This window comes from Cricetulus griseus (assembly GCF_003668045.3).
Source record: "Cricetulus griseus strain 17A/GY chromosome 1 unlocalized genomic scaffold, alternate assembly CriGri-PICRH-1.0 chr1_0, whole genome shotgun sequence".
Taxonomy (NCBI): domain Eukaryota; kingdom Metazoa; phylum Chordata; class Mammalia; order Rodentia; family Cricetidae; genus Cricetulus; species Cricetulus griseus.
Genome location: NW_023276806.1, coordinates 209,092,992 through 209,098,991, shown reverse-complemented (window position 1 = coordinate 209,098,991; position 6,000 = coordinate 209,092,992).

Here is a 6,000-nt window from a genome sequence, read left to right as displayed (position 1 = left end):
TTATAGAACACCACATAAATTAATATATCATTGGGTTATTCTGTCACAAAAAACTGAGCTAATTGTCATACAGTGTGAGATATGCTAAATTAGGAGTATGAAATGCCAATGAAAAATAGATGAAGCCACCTGTCAGCTTGCCCAGGGAAAGGGCCAGTCAAAGAAGCCTTCCAATATTAGGTTTGGACTTTGAAGAGTGCACAGGAATTACCATGTGAATACAATAAGAAAAATCATTCCCAGAGATGGTAACAAGCAAGACAGATACTATAGAAATGCAGGTGGTACACAGCATCCTTTCTTGAGGGAAGAGATCCCATGGTCTCCTTTGAAGACTTTGCAAAGAAGGCAAGCAAAAAGCAAGAGCAAGTACAACATTCAAGGACAACCTTCACTTTGCAGTTCTCACAAGTCGGATGACTTTTCTGTTACCAGCCTTGAATTTAAACTTCACCCTCACCCCAGAGCAGGGTCATTATAAGCTGGATATATTAGCTATCCGTTGTTAAAAAGGATGTCTGAGAAGTCATCTTATAAAGAGAAATGTTTGTTTTCATTCACAGTTTGAGATATTTCAGTCCAAGATCCATTGGCTACCCCGTTGGGATAGCACATTATAGTGAGGACTTAGTAGTAGAACAAAGTTGCTCAGCTTACCACACAGTTCAGAGATTTGTCTTAGTTAGGTTTTTATTGCTGTGAAGAGACACCATGACCACAGCAACTCTTTTTTAATTTAATTTAGAAATAATCTTATTTTGCATATCAGTCCCAGTTCTCTCTCCCTTCCATCCTCCCATGGCCCCCACCAACGCCCCCTCCCACCCCCATCCATTCCCCAGGGAGAGTGAGGCCTTCCATTGGGGATCATTGAAGTCTATCACATCATTTGGGGGAGGGCCTAGTCCCTCCTCCATGTATCTGGGCTGAGAGTGTATCTCTCTATGGGGAATGGGCTCCCAAAGTCTATTTATGCCCTAGGAATAAATATTGGTTCCACTGTCAGAGTTCCCATAGTCTGCCCAGACCTCCTAACTGGCACATTCAGAGGGCTTGGTTCGGTCCAATGCTGGTTCCCCAGCTTTACGACTGGGGTCTGTGTGCCCTCACTTGACAGCTGTTTCTGTGGGTTTATCCAGCACAGTCTTGACCCCTTTGCTCATCCCTCCTTTCTCTCTACAATTGGATTCTAGGAGTTCAGCTCAGTGTTTAGCTGTGGGTCTCTGCTTCTGCTTCCATCAGCTACTGAATGAAGGCTCTAGGATGGCATTTAAGGTAGTCATCAATCTCATTATAGGGGAAGGGCATTTAAGGGAGCCTCTCCACTATTGCTTAGATTGTTAGTTGGGGTCATCCTTGTGGATCTCTGGACATTTCCCTAGTGTCAGACTTCTCATTAAACCTATAATGACTCCCTCTATTAAGATATCTCTTATCTTGCTCTCCTCTATTCTTCCCCCATCTCAGTCTTCCTGATCCCTCATGTTCTTCTCCCCCTCCTCTTCTCTTCTTCTCTTGTACAACTCTTATCAAGGAAAACATTTAATTGGGGCTGGCTTACAGTTCAGAGGCTTAGTCCATTATCTTCATGGTAGGAAGCATGGTGGAATGCAAGCCTACATTATGCTGGAGAAAGAGCTGGGAGTTCTACATTCCATTCTGCAGGCAGCATGACACTGGGCCTGGCTTAAGAATCTGAAACCCCCAGTTGCACACTTATTCCAACAAGGGCACACCTCCTAATAATGCCAGTCCCTATAAATCTATGGGGGCCATTTTCATTCAAACCACCACATATACTAAGAGAAAAAAAACAGTGATCCTAGGACCCTACCGTCTGTCTTAAGTGCATACCCAAAGTGACCTATGACCTCCTCTAGGCTCCATCTCTGAAGGTTTCCATCTTTTGCCAATAGCATCCAATCTGGGAACCTAAACCTTTCCCATGTGGGCCTTTGTGGTGCCCAAAGCCATTCTACTAAGCAGCCTTCCTACTTATCCTGGAATCTGGGCAGTATCTCCTGTTCATTCTGTGTTCTGTGTTCATGAGGGACATCATCAGTACTCTGAAATAAGCACCCTAATTTAATGGCTCCATGTTCCCACGGGAGGAAAATGTCTTCTACGCCAGTCTGCTCTTTCATTTCCCACTGCCCATCTCTAAACTGTCAAAGATTTTTGATGACTTTTTCTCCATGGCCTTGAAAGTTCTGGAGCACTAGATTATATCAAAATATAAACATACACTATAAAAATCTTTTTTCAACAATGTAAGAACTTAATGTTTGCCGGGCGTTGGTGACGCACACCTTTAATCCCAGCACTCGGGAGGCAGAGGCAGGCGGATCTCTGTGAGTTTGAGGCCAGCCTGGTCTCCAGAGCAAGTGCCAGGATAGGCTCCAAAGCTACACAGAGAAACCCTGTCTCAAAAAAAAAAAAAAAGAAAAGAAAAAGAAGAAAGAACTTAATGTTGAGCTTCCATTTCTCAACTAGCCTGACAAAATCTCCCCTATGAACACACTAAGATCATGATTTTTCTGATAGCCCTGTCAGAGACCTAGGAACTGACTCAAAATCTAAAGGGTTTCAAGTTGTAGGCACCGTGACTGTAAAATGTGGCAGTTTATGAACCTAAGTTATAGCTTTAAAAAAGAATTCAGTCATGGAAGCACACCATCCTGAGTGATACAGAAATTAGATTGTGTTAAATGGGCTATGGAAATGGTTCAGTGAATAAAGGAGCTTGCTGCCAAGCCCTGATGAGCTGAGTTCAATCCCTGCAGCTTACATGTTAGAAGGGGAGAACCAACTCTCCCAAGTCATCTTCTGACCTTTACACCTGTGCAGTGGCACACATGTGCACATGCACACGCACACACATTCACGCTAAATAAATAAATGTCAACAAACAAAAAAGTCATTATGGTCATTGAACTTCTACACCACGGTGGGGAAAGCACAGAAGGTTTGGATCTTCCAAATGGAGGAGAGGAAACAAAGAAGAGTCACAAAAGGTTAAGACCGGGCAGGGCTTCTGAGAGCTTTGCCCTCCCTGCTGTGGGATGGGACCTCAAAGCCTCTGGAAGGAGAGTGGCTCCTCATGTTCACCACTCCTGTGTGTTCTCAGCAAAGCAACTGGCATAGCGCAGTGGCATTTTGCAGGGCCATGACCACCATGAGGACAGAGCACAGCTAAACTGGAATCTGTTGACATCATATTCCACGTCGTCTCTTGCCACATATAGGTGACAGGAATCTTCCAAAAGTATGACAGTTGCTTCTACCCCACCTCCCAGAAGCATGCATCTTCCCTTTTGATCAACTCCAATCTGGAACTACATGAAAGCAGACTGTCTGACAGCTATACCTCTGAATATAACCAAGTAGATAGTAGCTGCACTGGTTGCCTTAATGCTGAGACTTCCAGTATGCCGTTATGTCAGGGCAAGTAAGTGTTCCTCCTCAAACTGAGCCAGTCCTGATACATGCAGGCTTATATTCCACTTTATTGCAAAAGAAAATGATACAACAATGGACGTCAAACCCTCAGATTTTAAAAGTATAATTGATACATAAAATCATATCTATCTATAGTTTACAATATGAAGTTTGATAAAGAGCCTTTCTGCTCAGTTTCTGTCCCCTCTATGTGGTTCTGTGCGTTCCACACCCTAAGCCAATGTTCCCCCATCCCCGTGTCCCAGCAATCACTACCTTAGCATGTGCTCTCACCACTGTTGCTTTGTATTAAATAATAATAATAATAATAATAATAATAATAATAATAATAATAATCCTTGTCTCCAGGAAACTGCCACAACCTCGCCTTGTTCCAAATGTTCCATCAAAATGGAATGTTCCTCTGAAAGGTAGCATTCCAGCACCAAAGCCCTGAATATCACGGGAGAACGGGTTCCTGCACCTCTCCTGTCATCCCAAATCCAAAGGTACTCACATCACTTCTTTGTTACAAAGCAGAATGGTATTTACATATAACCTAGCTAAGGTTAATATTTGAATTCACCTCAGGTTGCTTGTAGTACCTAATATAATATAAATGTCACATAAACAATTGGTACACAGACTATACAATCAGCCAAAGTCCGTGTGTCTACCCCCTCTTCTAAGATTTAATTCCCTCACCTTCTTCCTCTTGTAAATACAGTCACCTGGCAAAATACTGTTCACTCTCTACAATTTGGATATGCATGGTCTCCCTTCCGGTGTCTTCCAGGGCACATGGCCACAAAATTCTCCTAACAGTGAGGTGTGTTTGCCAGGTTGTGTCATGTACACTGATTTACATGTCTGTCTTCCTGCCAGACTGTTAAGTTTCTCAATGTTAAGGACCACAACTGATTCATCTTTGTAGCCCCAGGCACTAACAAATTTCCCTGGCACATGGACAGGGCTCAATAAACATTTGGATGAAAACCTACTTGATGTATTTCAAGATTTGATATGTTTAAATATTTGATTGCATATTTACAGCTGCTTAATAAGAGCTCTGATTCCCATAAAATACAGGTTTATATTACAAAAATTGATTGATTGATGGGGGGGTAACTCAATGAAAGCAAATGAACAAGTATTGAAAGTCAATATAAATCACATGATTTCACTGATCAGATTAATAAGATTATTTCTAAATATCAATTTCACTGGTGCTATTTACACCTTTGATCTGTCATCAATATATAGGACAATATGGCTCTCCAGATGGCTCTGTAGATAAAGATGCCAAGCCTAATGACCCAAGTTCAATCCCCAGGACCTGCAGAATGGAAGGAGAGAACTCCTACAAGCTGTATTCTGACCCTTACACAAACCATGGCGCACACTCACAAACATGTGTTTACAAAAAGTTTTTAGGATGTATAACAACAAAGAAAATGTGTTTTTTTTTAACTTTAGATTGACAAATCCATTTGTTGCCAGTAGCAGAGAAAAAGCTGACAGTCCTTGATAACAGCTCTCGCGTGGGGAGCTCAGACCAAAGCAGATGGACCCGACACATAGAGAACGCTTTAACAAGATGTCTTTGCTAATTCAGGTTACACACTCCTTGAAAGTTCCTTCAGCATAAGCTTAAAAGTTTGCAGATGATTTTGATCAGAGCTGACAGCTTTGTCTAGAGGCTACTTTGCCATTGCCTCTCACGTGTAGTTTGGTTGGGTTCTACTGGTTTCTGTCGGAACGGCAAGGATGTTTACAACAGGCTAGTGAACCGGGCGTACTGTGTCACTGCCAACTTTCTGCTCCCGACACTTGCTGTTTGCTTATTTCTTTAATTCATCATGGGTGACCCAAGGTTAATCCAGAGGTATTGCCATTTCTCTTGTATGTTTGAGTATATGTTAATAGTAATTATGTTTACACTGTAAGGTTGTTAAATAAAAGGCCAAATTCTTGCCAACATAAAAGTGTTGGAAAGTCTTTTTAATACAACCACATTTATTATATTTCACAACGTATCAATCATGTCTAATAGTTTCAGTACTCCTAACCAAACCCTTCAAACATTCTATCATTTTTTAATTCCATAAGACTTACATAATTCTCCTTAAACTGTTCTATTTTGTAGCCATTTTTAATTGCCTAATTTGCTTTTGGACTCATCAAATATACTATCCCTAAGTAGATTATTTAATTATTTATATTGGAAGAAAAAGGGAATTTTATAATATTTGGACTGGGCAGTAGTTAATAAGAACCACACATTGAAGTACTTTATTTCTCATAGAAGTCCTCATTCTACTCAATAGAATTCTACGTGAGTTGGTCTGTTGCTCCAGATGAAGTGGTTTCTATAACATTGTGGTTGGAACTTAGTATTTTAAATCATTGTCATCAGGCTTTCAGACCATGTGTACAGCTAAAGAAACGGATCCTTGAGGATTTAACTGCCCAATTACTCATTGTGTTAGCAATACAATCTAGAACTGCAGTAATTATGCAAAGACACATAGACTAAACTATAAATAAATGCTGATCCATAAG